General features: G+C 41.4%; 1 protein-coding gene across 2 annotated transcripts in view; it reads right to left on the bottom strand.

Moving 5' to 3' along the window:
- EML4 (echinoderm microtubule associated protein like 4) overlaps positions 1-20,860 on the bottom strand; it is a 152,005-nt gene that overhangs the window by 94,664 nt on the left and 36,481 nt on the right. The window lies entirely within an intron of this gene.

Raw genomic sequence — 20,860 nt, 5'->3', positions numbered from 1 at the left:
GGAGGGGGCGCACCCCCTCCCGCCTGAAATCAGGCAGGAAAGGGGCTGGGGGCGCCGGCTGCCCCCCACACCGCCCACGCGGCCGTCGCGTCGCACCTCGCCGTGCCGTGGGCCCGCGTTAAAATCGCGACGCCAACGATAAAAAGGCGAGAGCAACCGGCCGGAGCGCAGGGAAGCACCGGGAATGACCGGCGACAGGGGGTTTCTGCCCTCGGGAAGCCCTTATCGCTCCAAAGCACCGTCCCGTCCCCGTGTCAGGAGCAGCACGGACCTCACGTCCATCAAAGCTACATGAAAAGTTCACACGGGGTGGGGGGGGAGAGAGAAGGGGGGTGGTTGTTTGTTCAGTATTATATTTGAATATTTTTCATATGACATCTTTTGAGAGGAGAAAGCACTGACATCACTGGCCATACGCGCTCGTACCCACGATATTAAAACGAAGCAAAACACCGAGGCTCAAAGAGCAGCAGCTCTGCAAAGCTATGGCCCCGCTCAGGCAGAGGGGAACTCGTATTACAAACGCATTACAATCTATTTAGCATGATCATGATTTCGTCTGTCTCGCAAGATGAAGCACAGCCAGATGAGAACTAATGAATGCAACATGTGTTCATTCTTTTGGTAGCCGTGCCTCAAGCCAGTTGGCAGAATGACTACAGCAAGATAAATGTCAAAACAAAACTATTTGTGAATATATACTGCATATATTTTCCCCTCTTCTCTCTATCATACTTCAAATAGTTTATTATTTTCAAGCTTCGCAAGCATATTAAAGAACTCTGGATTAAAGTTCTGATTTCTAGACAACAGTGGGATAAGGAAAAAAAATAAATACATGGGGGAAGTCCGTGTCTCTATTCAAAAAATAAGGAGGGGCAGCACTTTTTTTCCACCCTCACAAGTGTTTGATAAGAAGGTTCATAACAAAAAAATACAGTTAAGACAGGACACAATAGGGTTTGTATGTTTTTCGCAGAATTATCAATCTACATAATTTCAGCAGTATCTTAATTTTCCAGCAGCTCCTGATACACTGGAGGAGTCGACCTCTGCAGTGATTTAAAAGAAAAGAAAGGCAGTCAGCTAAACACAGCTCTGCCATATGAAATCAGCCAACTACTGCGATTAATAAAAGGAAGGGACTAAGAAACTGCATGGTTGGAGATGATAAGGGGAAAAATGCAAGGGCACACAACTAAGGAAAGGGCCCTAATTAAAGCCAAGGGCTTCAACACACAGCCACGGCACCAGGATTGACCAAGAACTCATGCTTCCAACTTGTCCCAACCACTGTGTTGCATCACATCATCAGATTAAATAACCTTCACTTAATCAGATTAAATTGAGTTTTATCTTGGGTGGATTGGACACACAGAATTACTTAACGCACACAGGCATACATTTTGGTATCCCTTCAAACTCAACATCCTTCCTCATACAACTATCAAGCCTTGAAAGAAATCACAGGCAAAAATCCTCCATGAAGCCAAACAGACTTAGTACTGGTAAAGATCGGCACAGAAAGCAAGCAGAGGCTTGATTTGCCATTTTAAGTGGCCATTAGTGCTCCAAACAATGACGGATAACATACAACTGGCAGGAAGCATCCAACGTAGTTCAACTAATAAAATTTTTTAGAAAGTCTCATTTGTAAAGTAAAACACTTTGTAAAAAAAAAAAGTTAGGATCTGCAACTGTACTAAAAGGATATAAATTACTGATATTTCCAGATATATCTATGACTCTGATTTTTAACTCTAAAAAGAATTTATTTCCTCAGCTGAGGCGGGGGAGAAGGGAAGGGGAAAAGAAAAAAAGGTTGCATTAGGGCAGTATTTTAAATAGAGCTTAATGCCTACCAAATCAAGAGCATGCAGGGTGAGGCAGAAGGAACCAAAGCAAGTGTTAGAGCACCTCCAGAATGATTCTCTGAACGCTAACATTCGAAATTAGATTTCAGATGGCCCATGCATACAGCTTACACTAAAAATGGCAGAAGCAGTCTCAGTCCAGCCATCACCTGTTCCCTGCTGGGCTGAGGACTTGGATTAAAATTCCTCCATTTGCCTTTAAATCTCTCATGAAAGTCTTAACTCCTCATCAGGATTTTTCACTCTTCCATCTCTGGCCCATAAACAATCTCACCGTCTTCAACAGATGTCTGTCTCTAACCTTTCCAGCCTTAAACACCACATCAGGCTCCTCTTCTCTGCTGTTATTTAATATGAATGATGGGGGACGAAGCGGTACTCCTCTGAAGTGTTTTAGGTAAGCACAAATGATGAAACAAGTACTTAAAATATGGCATAGAGTAAAACAAAACACATAGGACCTAGGTAAGCAACCTTTGCCTAGATAAAAACATCTCAGAATACTAGTGGTGCAAAGTACAATGGTACAGCATGAAAAAATGAACCCCCTTCAGTCTAACACAGTAAAGCCAGTTAAAGATCAGGAACAGAGCCCTGCACATTGCACCAGTACAGACTGGGTTTTTTGTTTCTTTGTCCCCCAACATACAAGTGTTCAGGAGCATTACACACCTGGAAAGAACAGAGGATGTCTCTACAACCTCAGCAGCAGTAGTCAGATTATGAACCTATGAAAGAAGTCATTTTAGACACACTTCAGGTTTTCACACACCAAAAACCACTCCAACCCACCTCTTCTTCAGAGATGGGAGCAAACTGTTCCTCCAGCTTTTGAAGAGAGCCACATGAACTCTCCGAAGTCATCACTTGCACGTGAAGAGGAGAAAGAAGCGTGTCCCCCGCCCCGCAGCCCAACCATTGCCTGCCAGTCACCCAGGGAACTGGGGGTGCCCCCAACAAACCCAACTGCACCCCCAGCTGCAATAACTGCAGAACAGGCGCCTTCTCCCCAGGATGACTTTAGCCATTAAAAATCAAAGAGGAAGATTATTTATGGAGCTTCCTTGGCAAGTGATCCTGCTACCAAGAAAATAGCTGCAGTTACACGGAATTTGGAAAAAGTCTGTTTCCACAGAACAAGGGTCATTTCCAGCTTTAAATTTAGGGGATTGTAGATCCAAGAGCTGCTGCACAGAACAATCACCTTATCTTCCCTTCAAAGGATTAATGGAAACTCTCCCTACCTACCTTTCCTTCAGAAAACCTATGCGCGTGTATATATACATATATATATATATAACTGTACCGAGACTAGTTTAATGACTCTCTTGCTCTTGAGCTGCAAGAGGGCAGCACTAGTTAATTCTGCTTCTTCGTATGTATAAAACAAATCATGTTTCCACTGGCAAACAATCCTTCAGTTATTTTGCTTTCTTCTTTCTGAAAAGAAACTGCAGCAATGTTTCAGTTGGCCATTAACCTCATGGCCAAACAGTATCACCTTTCAGCAGCTGCATGCATCTCTGTTCCAGTATTACCTTTACCCCATGGAAAAGAGAGAGTAACAATGATTTCTTTAATAACTACCCAATTCCTAAAGACTTGAGGCCTTTTATTCTTTTTTCCTGGGGGAGGTGGGGTGGGGGGAACATATCCTTTCTGAAATCAACAGATTGCTTTTAGACCCGTGATTTATCTGCAATCACCTAACTAGCACAACAGATCAAAACCATCTCATCAAATGGGACAATTTAAAACACACACTGAGTTAAGGACGCTCATTGCATCAGGCCTGTTTCCAGCAGGACTTGTGAGGCACACAGAGGTTAGTAAGCTACAAAGGACAAGGACAACCTCGCAGGATCCAGCGCTCTCATTAACGCCTGCGGATCCAGCAGCCTCTGCTCGCTCCTCCTCTTCACTCCAGGTGCTGGCACTGTCATAAAACCTATTAAAATCCCATTCTCTGAAGCATTAATACCAAGAGTGACGGAAGGCAGGACCTTTGGCTACGATTAAGGTCACTTACAGTTGGCACACGGCAGCGCTACTTGCTAAAATAAGCATCCTTGCCCTTCTCCTGCATCCTTCCCATCCCCATCCTGCTCCTGGCACAACGGCTCACAGGGCTGCAGAGGGAAGCACACCGGGATATGGAACAGCACGAAAACTAATCCCTCAATACCAAAACAGGAAAACTCACCAGGCCAGTCGTATGGCACAATGAGTGTGTTGCAGCAGCAGGGAGGTGGCAGCACCCTCTGGAAAGAACGGCGGGAACTGTGCCCATCAACAGCAGCTCTGCCCCCGGATGACTTAAGGGGATTGTGAAACAGCTACACTTGTAAATCACATTCCCTTGCCAGAAAACTGAGCGAAACAAGGACTGATACAGAAGAGAGTGAAGTCCTCAAGTGAGCAGTGCCAGGGCAGGACGTGGCAGAGAGCACACGGGGGTGCCGGAGGCCATTCCCTTATCACCCCTCCCAGACTCTAAACTGAGCTCCTTGATCCTATGGGCATTTTTCTCAAACAGAGCTAGCGGGCAGAAAATGTGAGAAAGAACAGGTGTACATCAGATCTTAGAAGTTGTTCTGAGGCTGTCCTCCACAACTAAACCGTACCCGTGTCCATGAGGTCACCCATCTCAGGAAAGGGATCACAGAATCATAGAATCGTCTAGGTTGGAAGAGACCCTTGGGATCATCGAGTCCAACCATCTACCCTACTCTACAAAGTCATCCCCTGCACCATGTCCCTTAGCACTGCATCTAAACGGCCCTTAAACACAGCCAGGGATGGTGACTCCACCACCCCCCTGGGCAGCCTGTTCCAATGCCCTATCACTCTTTCGGTGAAAAATTCTTTCCTAATGTTCAGTCCAAACCTACCCTGTTGGAGCTTGAAGCCGTTCCCTCTCGTTCTGTCACTAATTACCTGTGAGAAGAGACCAGCACCAACCTCTCTACAGTGTCCTTTCACGTAGTTGTAGAGAGTGATGAGGTCTCCCCTAAGCCTCCTCTTCCTCATATTAAACAGTCCCAACTCCCTCAGCCGCTCCTCATACGATTTGTTTTCCAGCCCCCTCACCAGCTTCGTTGCCCTCCTCTGCACTCGCTCCAGCACCTCGATATCTCTCTTGTATTGAGGTGCCCAAAACTGGACACAATACTCGAGGTGCGGCCTCACCAGTGCCGAGTACAGGGGCACAATCACCTCCCTACTTCTGCTGGTCACACTATTTTTGATACAAGCCAGGATGCCATTGGCTTTCTTGGCCACCTGGGCACACTGCCGCCTCATATTCAGCCGTTTGTCAACTAGATGTGAACAGGGAAAATTTTGTTTTCCCAAAACCACATTGCCTAACTCAAAAAAGAGAACCCATAAGCAATACAAAGCCCACCAAATGCACAGGCATATTTTAAGAAGAACCGCCCGAATGTCTGTTTTCATTAGGTGGGTTTTCTGCTGCATCAGCTGCCTTACTCCAGTTTGCAGGGGCAGCTGCACCAACGCGACGGAGGTGGCAGCGGGCTGATGCGGAGCGTAGGAAGGGTGGCGATGTTTAAAGCTGGTATTTCACCCAGCATAACATCAAACCACAGCTGTAGCCTGCCTTCCGCTGCCTGCTTGGAGCACTTGCACAGCAGAACGGCTTGCAGCTGCCTTCCTGCCTACCCAGCAAGCGCGATACAGAAACAGCCAGCAAACAAGAGGAAAACGTATTAAATCTGAAACACAGCCACGAAAAGATTTCTCCTGTTAAATTTATTTTGGGCATATGTTCCAGACCACTTATCCTATATGGTGGCACATGAAAGTGTGCAACCCTGCCCCAGAGAAAAGGAAGAGTCTGAAGAGCAGCATCCTTGTTAGGTGCAGTCTGCATTTTTGTGCAGATAATCACAGTTTCCTCTCTGGTCAAGAACCTAAATAGCTTCATACACAGAAGTTTTGCATAACTCAAACTTTTAAAGCTACAGGTAAATCATACAAGGTTGTTAAAAATGAAGCGTTTCCATTTCCTGAAAGCGATCAGCAAAAGTTTAATACTAATAAAGACAATTCTTAATAAGACAGTACTCTTAGTTGTATCAAAGCTATGGTTATGGACTAACTATAGTTAAGTAACTGCTGTCTAGTCATTTAGCTCATGCCAACAGAAGGAAAAACATTGCTTTTGTCATGCAGAAGTGGGGAAACAGCAGGGAAGAGATCAACTGCAAAAGTGTTTTCTAATAAAGCACTTTCAAAATAAAGCAATCTACTTCTAGAAATACTACACTCCTTAAGGGTTGCGTATTCTTTCAAAAAAAGATTAAACATCATTTTTGCATATCAAAATATCTCCAAATGTTGTCTGTTCCCATATTGCTGCAATGATGACTATTTTTACTACTTTTAAAAGTAGTAAAAAAAAAATCAAGTGTGAAAAAAAACCAGCAGAATTTGAGAGAGTCCACTATTTATGACAGAGACCAGAGTCCTTCACATTTACTATACACTTTGAGATACTGGGGAAGTAGAAAAGCCTGTATGAAAACACCAATAACAGAAAGGGCAATCCCTGACACAAAACTAATTCTTACTGAGGATGTCCTAGGGCTCACACAGTGTGTGACCAGCTCAGCAGGGCGATGGGATGAGGCAGTCCTGACTGTGCTCCGTGGGCAGCAGATAGGGATGGGAAATGCATCCCAGAGGGGAGCTCAGACGTAAGCACGTGTCTTGGTACAGCACGTAAATGAGGAAGAAAAACCACAGACACTAATCTGGCTTAATCTAGATGGCTAGGAACACCTTTCGGCTTCCCGACTATTGCATATGCCAGCAGAACCCAGATCTCCCACCTGAGGGGTGGGGTGATCCTCTGGCATTTGTGACCACGCAGCATAAACGCAGTATCTCCCATTTAAATGTTATCTGGTACACGCAAATGTGATGTAGGTGTCAGACCTTAAACTATTACAACACTTCAGAGCTTGACCTTAGCAAAAGATCATTTACAGCCACACAGTTTTGACATATTATATATAACAGCTGTACAGTCCATAAATTAATTACCCTTCTGATGGCACAGACTACTAAACAAAGCGGTTTAAAGGGATTCTGTAGAGACACTTTTATATCTGTGTCATTCCTTTAAATTCAGTTGACAGCAGATTTTGTACTCTCGGTAAAATGGGTCACAATAATAAACATCATGGTTTATTTACAAATTTAGGATTGAACTATTGTGAAATCCTCAGGCAGGGCTTATGGTTTTTGCTGTTGCAAGAACATAAAAGTTATACTTCTTTTTTTTCGTTTAAACAAACAAATATGGAAACTCCTGTTTACTTCTCTTGTTTTTCAGCAGTGTTTTCGGCATTATATTACAGCTTCACTTTAAAATGTAGTGAATATAAAATGGGAAGAACAAGCCACCGTATTTCCATGAATTGTTTGATAAAAAATTGTCATTAGAAGGAACCAGCTTGGTTCACAGAGGTCAAAAGAGACCGTTCAACTAAGTCAACAAATGAAATCTGCCAAGCTAGAAGTCATGCTTACTTGACAGCCTGCATAACATTATTAACACAAAATCAGGTATTGATTTCCAATTTATTCTTCCTATCAGAACTGTAATGTTACAAAAACTGATGCAGCTGATACCTTTGCCAGCATCTCTGGAGAAAAACCAAAAGACAGTAAAAGACAAGATACAACCCACCATTTTAATTGGTAGCTCTTTCACAGATCAAGGCTGAGGTCAACTTTTGACTACAGAAATGTGTGTTGATATCACCAGAATAACCATTCTATGGGTCAGGAAAAATAATTTCTTCCTCTGGATCATCAATCCTGTTACAACAGCTAAAGGTCAAAGCAAAGAACAAAAACACTAATTAGAGAGAGGGGAAATTTTGGTGTGCAGTGGTAAAGGTCTACATGAGTTGACAAGATTCAGCCACCACGGTGTAGACAAGACACCACACTATGGGAGAGGGGAGCGGGGGGAAACACCACACAAGAAAAATGGAGAAGGTCCTTGGTGGCTTTAAGAAATGCAGTTGTATTTTCCAAGAATCCAGCTTACCAAAGCTTCTGAGACCTACTAAAGGTCAGAAGCAGCAGGAATTCGATGGTATCGCATTACATCAGAAGCATTTTCATACACTGCAAAACCACCAGCCCCAGGAGCTGGGACGGTTACGGCAGTATGTGATCAAGCTGGCTAAGTCCTTACTTCAACACAAGAAGCTTCTGTGCTTCAGCTCTACCTAGTCATCTTCAAGTAATAACAGCTGGAAAACAAGAAACCAATCCAAAACAGACTGAAGTCACAACTAACAGGAATTGAATCAAACCTCAAACGAAGACTTTGCCTACCTGTTCTTTGAGAAGGATGAAAATCCATGATCTAAAACATGAATGAAACACCAGGTGTGATGGGACTACAATTTAAAGCAATTTCTTCGCTAGCAGAAGAGAAAACAGTACTGACTGCTCTAAACTCACAACAGCTTAGCATAAGAAATAATCTATATATGTTTGCATAGGAAGTAAACTAAAAGAATAAAAACTATTTCCCTGCCGTCCACCCCACTCCCCCTGCCTTTTTTTGAAATACAGACTGTGGCACCTTTTGTTTTTTTCTTAACACAAATGGGTATCCCCAACCCATGAAGTCAGTAGGCTCCATGTAAATAGCTGCTAACCTGCAAGTTTACATGCTCAAAACTGACACAAGCACAATTCCACCACGGGATTTTTAGATACAAACTCGACAAATACCTTTATGCATAGCTTTTTTAAAATCTAAGTTTTGGGGATTTTTTTGCATGTGTTTCTTCTTTAACACAAAGTTCTAACCTACAGACAACCTGAACGTGCAACTTCAGTTTGAATTGTAAATACTTTTTCTCCTGTCAGCTTGTATCATGTTTAAAGCACTCCATAAAGCCAAATGGAGGATCACAGAATTGTAACTGCACATGGCTCCACAGCTCCTAAATTATGGACATGATAAAGCATCATAATATTTGCAGTCTTTGTTTTTCTTTCATATTCCAAATTTTTAAGGTGAGACTTGATCTCAAGACAGTCTTGAGGCATAAGAGACTAATCCTTAGTAAACTGCTCTAAATCAGTTTAAAAAAAATAGGATTTTTTTTTTTAAATCATGTATACCGTTGGTCACATCTGACCATTGAAATACTCAGTCCAGTGTACAAGCCACAAAACTCCCACATTCTTCCTTTTTCTATCCCCAAGCCAAAAGAATTTCATTGTTTTTAAAAAGTTTTTGTCAAAACAAAGCTTCAGAAGACAAACAGTAACGGTGATTTATTTATCAATAAGTTTGTAATCAACACAGAAGCTTACAGGACACTGAGCAACTGACAAAATTACGTTTGTAGTGTAAGTTTTACTTATTAGAAAAGTTTTGCCTGCTATCTCTATAAACAGGAAGAGTCAGCTATTTCCTTCAACCGAGTGCTAGAGACTTACTAACATAACAGAGCCTGCAGCAACATCTGCTTGAAAGTAACAAACCTTTAATGCTGGACATTTTACTGTATTTCTCCCTCGGCTGCATTTACAGAATGAATATGCTTTTTCTAGTTCCAACATAAATGAAAATCCTTCTACAGGAAAGCATACAGTACCAAATTATATTACAGGTCACCAGAATTAAAGGAATGATATTAAGGAGGCATGAGAAAACAAGCTAAAATACCAAGGAAGAGAAAATTCCACTCCCTTTTTCTAAGGTTTGTACTAAATGTTGTGTGTTTCTTTAGGCATCATTTGAGGATGCATTCAGTTTGTAGGTAAAAGATTTGAAGCCACCTTAGAGGCATCATTCAAGCAAAAATACAGGTTTTCACTCTTGTGTCAAATTGATCAATATTCTGCCATCACATAGGAAAATAAAGTATAAAATTATACTACAGCAATCGGGAATTAATGAATTATTGCAAGTCACTTGTGCAGCTTTCCTAGACTTGAATAGCTAGGATATATATGTTCTAGCATACACATATTTGTAACTCAAATGTACTTCGTCAAAAAAAACCTGCTTTGCTGTTTTTTCCTGTCGCTATACACCTCATTTAAAAGCTTCTATCACCCTGCAAGGTGGCTTATGAGGAGGCAGCTCCCCCCAGCCCCTTCAAAACAAGGTCAAGACAGAGCAGTTTTAGACTGTAAATGACTATACTTGATACCTTTCAAGATTTTCTTATTTATACCTCAGCACTTTGCTAGTCTCTGGACAGAAGTCAAGTCACTCATTTTGTTTCACCAAAGGAGGAGTATTTGATGTAATGATTAACTCACTCGGGTAATCAGGCAACCGGTTTTATCTGCTTCATTGCTATGAAGTGGTCAGCGTTAGCTTCCATTAAGGCAAATTACAGGTTTTAAAGTACACCTGCAATCAGAGGAAATCAGTTTGTTCTTGCAGCATCCTCAAAACCCATGGAGGATACGTGCACTGGAGGGAAGTGGGGAGAAGTGGAGAGAAGAGGATTAAATTAAACAACAATTTGGAGGAAGCGTCTTGCTGTTTTCTGTCTCCACTGATGAAATCAGGTCTATGGCATTAAAACGACGCGAGAGAACACTGCTTATTTGCATCGTCTCCTTCCTTTTCTCATTTAAAAATCAATTGCTATCCTTAGGCAGGATGCACATTGGAAGGAACAAACTAGAGAAACAGTAAACTGTATCTGCAACCTGACCCTGACCATCCAGCCCCAGAGCCGTACAACGTGGTCCAGAGGTAGACTGCATCCAAGACCACTGCACGTGGGCATCGCGTGTCAATGTCAACTTATGACAAGCATTTCATCTACAGAAGACTTGGATGTTTATTTTCATTAAAAAGAAAAGCTGCCTAAATCTGTAGTGGCAATAATTTTTAAATGTTAATCAGCAAAGTCCTCTACTCCACAAGAACACATTACTGATTTTTCAGACCCAAAGCAACACCTTGGGCTGTCTGTATCACACACACGTATACATGGTGTGGAGCACTTGGATGCAGGTGGGGAGACGGGTTCTACATACACAGGACAGAGCCAGGCACTGGCTGTGGGAACGAATCCAGCCATCCCTGAAAACTGGCCAAAAAACACTTGCAGATAACTGCTTCCAAGGTACCACTCTTCAGTAAAAGGATTAGAGTGGAAATAACCCGTACTTGGCACGAGCCCCTAGAGTCAGGAGTTTGGTTTAGAACATTAGCGAATTAGCCATTTAAACTAGATTCACTGCTAGAAGATTTGATTTGGTAAAGAAATTTTTAGATCCTGCTGCACAATTTGGCAGGAAGGAGGTTGCCTGGCGCTGCTGGTGGCACCAGTCAGAAGGGAGACACTGGTCTGAACGCAGACCATCTCCTAAGTGAGGGGCTGGACAGGCTAAAAACCAGTGAGAAACTCCAGATGACTGAAAAGGGAACAGGGACTCACTTCAAGGCTACCATACCCTTTGCTCTCATACAATTTAACATAACAGGGCAATCCCAACAAGTTATTGAAGCAAGGCATCCTCAAGATGATCCTTGTAGTCTTTTGAAAAACAACATTTTAATAAAACTACACCCAAATAGCATCTGGACAACTTGGGCCATAGTAAATGTTATATGATACTGTCATTCCTTCTAGCATAACATTCCCAACAATTGTCAGAGCTACTTTCGAAAAAAGATGTATAAAATATTAATATTATTACTCTGTCAGTTATTATTACTTCATCTGCTTTTGCAAAATATTCAAGTACTTTGATTTTCCATACTTGTTTTGCTAGAAATTTTTTTAATAAATTCATAAAGATTAAAGAAAACCAAAAATATGCTGACTTAATAGAATTCCACAGAAAAAACTGCTTTAGAGTACCTCATAAAGCTGAACCAGCAAAGGTTTTACTGACTTGCTTCTTCACTGGATGAATTCCACTAACATGTATTAAAATGCTAGATGAGTCTATGGACTAAAATTATGTTGTATTATATAGTAATGTGTTAAGGACAGTTTTGCCTCCTAGGAGACTGTAAACCTGAAAATTGGTCGACGTCAGTTAATTAATTATTAAAATCTGAAACACCAGATAATACCAGAGACATTTTCCTTAGAGAGAAAATGTCACTGATTTGTCATTTATGTTTTAGCTCAATCTTAAATTGAAAACGTAAGATTGTATAATTGAAGTCTGAAAAAGAAATATCTTCATAGTTAATAATAGAAAGCCATCCTTTCCCCCTATAGGTTGCTGTCCTAGTACTGTTATAGATACCACCCCTTATGTTATGGAATAGTATAAACTAACTCCCCAAGCAAGGTATTCCATTTTTCAATTTATTTTTTTTTCAATGTTCCATTGCTTTGGGCTTCTTTACGATCCAACCTAAGCGGTATAAGCAAGACAGCACACAGTCCTACACACAGCATTAACTTACTCGAAGCGTCCTGCTGGCTTCACAAACACTGAGGAGGTACAGGAGCATCGATGCTTCAAGCAAGCCTGAGCTGAACACAGCTGACATAAACCACCGATGGACTATCGAGTACTCTGGATTTGCTTTTGAAATGATCCAATGTTTCCAGAGAACGGGGAGGGGAGGAATATCAACCTCCTATTGGTTAGGAAAAAGTTCCTTCTACAGTTGCAAAAATATTTTTCAATATATGGGGTAGCTGGAGGAGAGTGAAGCCGCCCATAAGCTGAGTGAGGCTGTCTGCTGGGTATAGCCACTACGTAGCAGGGTCAGTTAGAGAAGACAGCAGCTTGAGCAGAACAGCTATAAACAGTGTCAGTTTCAATTGAATATGTTTGTTTAAGCCCTATGTTATACGACAGGTATCTGCCACATCAAAGTTTTTATAACTTATGAAGCAGATCTGAAATACAAGGCCAACCCCAAAACTGAATTATTGTGAGGGGGCAATGTTTTTTGGTCATCTTGTGTTTGTTAATTCAGGATACTTATTTTTTTCCTTAACGCTCCACTCCTGAGTTGTGTGTTTTCATGCTTTGTCCTTTTGCAACTTTTGAGGGCTGCTAACTTCTCAGGTTTATTAAACACACACAGACACCCCCTTCTTCATACTTCATAGCTTCATCAAGAGTGGCTTTAAAGAAAACCAAACTTTTGAAACATTCACAACAAAGTCATACTCATTATCAATAGAGCTGGTGATGTAAAAAAACCCACATCAGGAGGAGCTACACAAGGCCTCCTCTACCAGGAGGATTGTTGGAGTTCAGTCCCAGCATATGCAGCTCTTGGTAAAGCTCACTTCAGTTTGCCTTTCTTGAACAGTCACAACAAAAATGACCAAAGCCTCTTACTTTTATGGGTCATATAAATTGTTCCAACGCATGCCGATTGTATCTCCTACAAACAAAGCCAGGATTTAATTGGACTGGAGCATTAAGCAGAGAGCCTTTAAAATTCTTTTCTGTTTAATCTATATGAATTGCAAGTGGTTGTATCAGAAAGGACCGAAGCACATGCCCTTCTATGAAGTAACCCACAGCCACATACATGGGTAGTTACATTTCCAAGGGAATTTCAAAACACGTAACTGACAAAAAAAATAACCACATACCCTGCTCTAGGTATTGCTAGATTATCCCCAGGCACAGTTAGGAAGAGCTGCACATTAACAGTAAAACCCCACATCTAAATTATTGGTGCAAAATTCCTCAAATTTCAGTTTAAGACTGTATATTTTTTGCTTCTCTTCATTCTTCCAGTTGTATGCCGATATTTTCTGCCTGTTACAATCCTGTAATTCCTTTACAGATCACAAAAACAAAGCAGTGAGGCATATCAATGAAAACAAACTCATGATTTTTCCACATTAAGGGAACAGCCACGTTTCCACTCCAGTGTAAAACCTAGCAAAGTAGTAATTTATCAGACATGTCTAACAACTCAGAGGTACGCACAACAGTATTCCAGATGCACAACGTAAAAACCCAAACACAAGCCACATGGACACAGATGACTTTGCAAACCCTCCTATGCTCTCCTAGCGATAGGATGGATTTCACCACTTCAGCCCGTATTTTGCTTCCCAAACCTTGGCCACGATGCTTTTCTAGCGAATAGAAGGCGAGGGCTGCTTCCAGCCCAGTGACAGATGTGACACACACCAGCCCCTCCGAAGCAATGACGCTCTCCTGGGAGCACCACGGAAGGAGACGCTGCAAACTCCCAGCAGGGCTTGCACCACGGGTCTGTCTCCCTTCCCAAATTCCTCCAGGGATTGCCTTTAAACAATGACACTAAAACTGTTTGCTCCTCTCTGTCAACATGCACAAAGGTGCTGACTCCACTGCTCTGGGAACAGAGAAAGTGTAAAGTGGGAAATAACATATAGGGGATATAGGGGACATTGGCAATGAGGGGAGCACAGAGGGCTAACAAAACACCTTTCTTTCCTTTTACCTTGTTTTTGCTTTTCTTGCCTATTTAAAGCATGAATTGTTGGTGGTAGGAACTGTTTTGAGACTCCTCTTACGCTAAAGGAGGTGCTTAGATGTATTACAAAGGGATATTTTTTACTTCTCAATCTAATAAGTTTCTCTTAGTATTTCTGCTTAGAAATCCTTAGTCCAGGATTTCTCACAACATACGCAATTCCAGCCCCCTCTGAGCATTAAAAGGACAGACAGAGAGAAGAGATTTAAAATTTAGACTTCATTCCATTCCCTAAAAGGGCCTTGATAAAAATGAAATCTACATCTGGATTAACAAACATTAACAAGATTTATTTCCAATGCTTATTTCTTGTTTTTCTCCCTTCTTCCTAGCCCAAAAGCAGCGAGCTGAAAGACCTGGCACTAACCCTTCTTTTGTCAAGTGGCAAATAATAGAACTCAGCACTCAATAAGATTTGCACTTTCCCAAATAAAGACTAAAGGCTCCCTTTCTTGACAAAGTGGGACTTGGTTATAATAGTTCCCAGATCTCAACATGAAGTCATCTGAAAAATGATGTTAAGCAGGGGTTAAGCAAGGTTCCTTAGTGAATGGAGCAAACAAGATCCCACCTGCACAGAGGACAGAAAAAGCGGCCACCAAGATTTCACAGACTTCTTTAAGAAGTTATCGCCCCAATGTTATCTCATTCCCCCGTTGCAGTTACAGACACAGATGGGCAGCAGATGCCTATGGAGGAACCCCACGTTGGTGCTGGGGTGGTTATGTGCCTACTCCTTGGGGAGCACTTGGCTGCAGCCCCAATCTCACCCTATGGCAGAGGAGGGCAGCTCTCATGGGGCAAATCAGCTACAGGGACATTGACCGATACCAACGTGCTGCATCAGATCAGTAGCACCTTATACCCCCCCAATCCCTGGAGCAACTTAACTCCAAATTTAGAGAGACCTTGTCTCATCCTGTCCCTTCTGAATCACTCAGCATCCTTCCCTGTATCTGGTGGCATTAATATTAAAAACACGCTCATCTGTTAAGAGAGCAGCAACAACAATACGCCTGGCACTCCTTGGCTACAAAGGTCCACAGAGAAGAGTCAAGACTGTAATTGTCCCCCAGCACAGACAACATGAGGCAGAAGTCTCAACAGTTGACAATACTGAGTATTTTTCACGTAGAAAACAACCTGAACAGTATTACTGCACATGGTGCAAAGATAAATCATAGAGCATTACAAGGAGTTGTTAGGCAGGATGTATCCCACTTCCTCTTCCTCCTCATCGAAAACTAAACAACATAAATCACAACTAGTTATTTCGAATGTAATCAAACCCTGCCAGACATCAAGACTTGCTAATGCTTTCCCTCTGCCCGCCTCTCCTCACCATTAACGGAGAAAAACAAAACAATCAAACAAGCAAGCAAAAAAATCCCACCCCTTCTGTACACCCAGACTTAGACAAAGAACAGATCTGATAATGCCTTCCCCTACTGGAGCTAAGCAAAGAAAACAAAGAAATCCCCCCAAAATTTAAAAAAAAAGAATAAAAATGTAGGGGGGAAAAAAGGCAAGATAAGAGGGGAAAAAAGAAAAGAAACACACACACAGGACAAAGCCACAAAAACTCAGCACAGGAGAGGGTCTAGACCAGTCCTCAATGACGGGAGCATTCCGAAATGGTATACTAACTTATGTATCATATCCAGACACAAGTAAATTGTAACCATTCAAAGCTCACACAGTTTCACAGCACGATTAACATCCATCCCTCCAGTTTTAGAGAGAGGAGCCACTGACAACTGACGGTACCTGCACCTTCAAGCAGATGCATTACTGGGCACATTGAATTAGGAAAAAAAAAAAAAAAAAAAGGACGAGTCAATTGTTGGTGTGATTAGACATTTTATATGAGTCTTTCCATTCCTAAACCTTCTCATATCCTAAAATTGCAATTAAAGGTAAAGGGATCACATCTGGAAAAAGAATCGTACAACTTCTTGTTTTTAGAGAGCCACACTTCTTGTATGGCAGTTAAAAATCTGCCAGAATTTCCCCTATAAACATGTTTCCAGCAATTTCAGCTCTCCCACGCGGTCTTTGGTCCTCAAGTAATAGCCTCCTGCAGAAAAGTTTTTTTTAAACACACAGAAAAAATAATTCAGCCACACATTTCTCTTGCGTGATGAATCGTTTTCCACATTAAGATGAGTGTTAGCACTGGACTGTCCTGCCACAGGGGGCAATTAGGAGATTCAAAAGAAAAAGCGTTTAGTCTTGCAAAAGACGAGCCGTTGCCACATTATGAAATACAAGAAGTAGATTCAGAGAATCTGCCTTTCAGAGGTAGCCAATACTTTCCCAAAGTAGGCATGCCAGGATAGTTAATGAAGGAGGAGAAAAACAAGGGAAGAGAAGTATTAACACACACAAATCTTCATCACTGGATTCATCCACCCGTCAAAACTGAGCAGTGTAGAAAGGCTGAGCAACTGACCATATTGGCAAGTTTAAGAGCTCGATTTGCCATGTTTTATCGCTACAGAAGATGAGGCTGACTGCAGAACACAGAGCTAATTGCTGTGCAGCACACGGGCAACATCTGCCCTCTACGCACCGATGGCAACCCCTAACGCAGACAATGAAGGTTGCAAAATATTCAAGCTGGAGAAAAAAAAAAATTCAAATAAATAAAGGAGTGAGGAAGCACTGCATACCAATGAACCAGTTAAGAAATAAAGACTGGTTGAAATGTAACGGACTTTTGGCAATTCTCACTTTGGAGAGCAACGGGGATTCTACAGAGATTTACACCTGAACACAGACTGCGGTCCATAGATTACCCCACATACATCACTGCCAATAAAAGGTGTGAACTCCTGGGAAACCAACTTATTTTATCTAAAAAAAAAGCAACACACATGAATGTTAGCAATGGCACAGACATGACAGCTGAAAAATTCCTTTGGTCAACAGTCATCATCAGTCACATGTCAACAGGGATGCTGTCTCAGAGTCAGCTCACGCTGTCAGACAGGAGAGATGACCGGTAGCTCAAGCAGTCACAGGCCGATTCCAACCATTTCCCATCACTTCCCAAGAACGTGTCAAGCAGTGTGGAATTTGGGAAGGGCAAAGCTCAAGAAATGACTGGAATTTGTTAATGGGCCTGATGAGGCAGACCGATTTCAGAAGGTATTTTCACTCTTACTGAAACCTGTTTCCACTCATTGGGTTTGTTTTCCAAGGTAAAGAACAAATCCGGTGAGGAGAACTCCAGACTACCTGGATGAATAAAAACATGACCTGTAAGGCTAAAAAGAAGCAGGAAACCTTTTTTTCCCCACAAAGTGGAAAGAAGCTTAAGAAAGAAAAGTATGTTTCAGAGGTTACGAAGTACAAACAGAAGAGTAAAAACCAACTGGGAGCCTGCTTGAGTTGAACCACAGAAAGGAAATAATGGGGTCATCACTGTTACTGTGCAGCACAGCTTCCAGAGAGGGAGAGAAAGGCAGCTACCTACACACCGAGGTTTAAGAGGATGTTTGGGAAAAAATAAGCAGGAAGAAACACTGAAGCAAATAGTTTGCCTTCTGTTTCAAGAAAGAGTAAAATGACACCGTGAAAGTGAAGATAGGGTAATGGTTATTACCACATACAGTATGGAAACAAAATCAGACCATCTACAATAAAGAAATAAGGAGATCTGGATAATCTCCATTCTGCAGCACTGAAATAATAGGCACACACAACAATGACAGATATGCTAAAAATCATTACGAGAGGGAAGGGGAAAGGAAGTAGTTTGGGAGAGAAGGAAAAGCAATCTTGGCCCTACAAGCACATAAGCACGACCTCAATAATACAAGATCTGAACAAAAGAAATCAAGGAAACGCAATTGAACAGTGACACGAAGACGAGGCAAATTTTATTTTGCCTGGGTAATTTATTCCTCAGAAAAGTATAATACAATGAACTTAATCCAGAGTTAAAGCAAGAACTGATATGATATCTCATGGAATACTATTTAAGATACAGACCTATAATATTTCAAAGATGAACAAAGCAGTGGCTGAAAGAAAGACAATAAATATGCAGACAAAGCAAAGGTACTGTATTCCTTAGGTTTGTGAGATCAGGGCTATTAAGTAAGTTACGTAGTGACTGTACAAAAAAGCAGGTATTCACTGACGACTTCTGGAAAACCAAAGTTCAGAGAATTCTCTACTCCTAAAGCTTTTCACTGAAATTAGTCTTTTGGACTAGCTGGAGTAACACAAATGCAGCGAAATTTAAGTGTACAAAGTGAAAGACAATTATGAATACCGACTTCTGCTGTGATCTGGGACCAATTAACAGGAGATGAAGGGGAGAAAGGAGCTGTCAGAGCACCAAAAGATCACAGGATCCTATTAGCCCTTCTAACAGCTGTTTGATGCTGATGCTTTGCAGTAGTTCTACATGCACCAAAAAAAAAAAAAAAAGGGCTGTACACGACAGCACAAGGAGCTTTTGCTACTTGACTGAATCAAATGCAGATAAAAGGAGATGTTTCACCAAAAAAAAAAAAAAAAAGGACAAAAAATGGTATTTTTAATAGAAAACCAGGACTGATCAATTACATAAAGTGTCGGTAAATCACTATTTGTAATTTTAGATATACGGCTGCAGCTAGCTAGTCCAAAGCAAAACAAGAAGACATGCCTTCCCCCAAAACCAATTTAACTGAAAGAGGTGCAGAGAAGACTATTCAGAAGATACAGGATAGAGAAAAATCTATTTTATGAGTGAACCTAAAGTACTTGGGATGCTCTAGCCTAGCAATTAAGTGCTGAAAGCAACAAAACTCCCTAAGTGATTTGTGTAAAGCAGAGCAGACCTCACAGGAAAAGGAAGGGGGTTTTAAGGTAGAAAAGCAGAAGCTTGTCCCAACCCAGAGGGTGGAAGCACCTGTCAAAAGGGATGGGGCAGATCAGGAGCAAAAACTGCTTCAAAATGAAATCTCAATTATGTGAGAAACAAAGGTGACCCAAGTGCTTCTGCTTTGAGGCTTCAGGTGTTCAATCTGACCAATTTCCCAAGAGGCAGTTCAAAGAAGGTTTGTTAATGCTCCACATGCTATATTATAGTAATTTAGATTCTGTATTGATAGCTTCTGCTGATTACCTGAGAGACAGATAAATAACTTCTCCAGGAGCCCACTGCCTGGCTCGGGAGTGGAAGGGCTCTCGCTGCCCAAAGCAAGAGGCATCACTCCAGCTGGAAAGCTGAAGGACAAGCTGTACTTCAACTTGAAGATAAACTTCAGGAGAGTTGCACAGCTCCTCATTCATATTTTTGAGTGAATATTTCCTACGTCAGAGTTCTGTAGTTTAGGTATGGTCTATTCCCCCGCTCAGCTAGACAATTACATTTAGTACATTCCCTGCTATAACAGGGATGTAGAAAAAAGCGTCTCTGATCCTTTTTCTGCCTCCCTAGGGGATAGAACAGTTTATTCACTCTTCCAGCCTTTTTATTAAGGCTTTAAATCTGCTCCAACACGTGGGGAGAGTGAGCCACAGGTCCATCTAGATTTAAACTCTTCTTTTTCACATGACTGTTTGGGGAAATTGTCCCCTTCAGCCCTCCGTTCCCAAGTCGGTTGTACTTTAATAGTCCATTACAAGAAGAGAAACAAATCTCAATATTTACTTTTTGTTGAACTATCAGATAAACGCTGGGTCTATTTCTGTTCTATTCACATTCTCCCACAATTTCCATTACAAGGTATGCACTAAGCACTTTGACAAGAAGTTCCCCACTGCTAAAAATCTCAGTGCCAAGAGAAAAAGGAAATATTTATTTAGGTTTTGGTTTCAAACAGAAATAAGTTTTCAAAACTAAACTCGAATTCCCCAACTTATTCCACCACAAAGCAGGCTCACACAGTCTAGCAGCTCACAGACAAACTCTAGATGTTGCAACATGAATTTGAATCCCATTTTACTGGGAACACCTTTGGTTTGTTTAACTGGCCTGGACTACCAACGAAACTTATGCTTCTTTCCCATTCATTTGCTTAGAAATGCCTCATGGTAACTTTTGTTCTCTTCCCAAGTTTGCATGACATCCCACAAACAGGACTACCTGCCCTGGGTATAATATATAATATACAAAATACACTAGCATCTAAAATTAATTTGTAATCATTTAATTGTAAAGATATACATACATGCATGTTACTTGTTTCCATATTCTTGGTAAGTAAGGCATAAGGCCTAAAAAAGATATCTGTATGATGCTTCAACAGAAATCATATGCATACCCAAAAATGACTGGTTTGCAGCAAATTTGCATATTACTTTGCATGTATTCTGCCTCTAGTCTTATCTTTTCTTTTGTCTTTAAGACGAGTTCAGCTTGCCATACACTACAATACTTCAGAGTTGTTAGCTTTGAAAATAGTTCCCTTCTCCAACTTGCAAATATGTCTGCACCCTATTTAAAAATGAACTTCAGCTCTCCATCCTTAGTTGTTTTGAATATTTTTTTTTTGGGGGGTGGGGG

Source organism: Calidris pugnax, unplaced genomic scaffold, assembly GCF_001431845.1.
Source record: "Calidris pugnax isolate Ruff unplaced genomic scaffold, ASM143184v1 scaffold24, whole genome shotgun sequence".
Taxonomy (NCBI): domain Eukaryota; kingdom Metazoa; phylum Chordata; class Aves; order Charadriiformes; family Scolopacidae; genus Calidris; species Calidris pugnax.
Note: the sequence above shows the minus strand (reverse complement) of the source record. Positions and strands in the feature narration are given on the sequence as shown.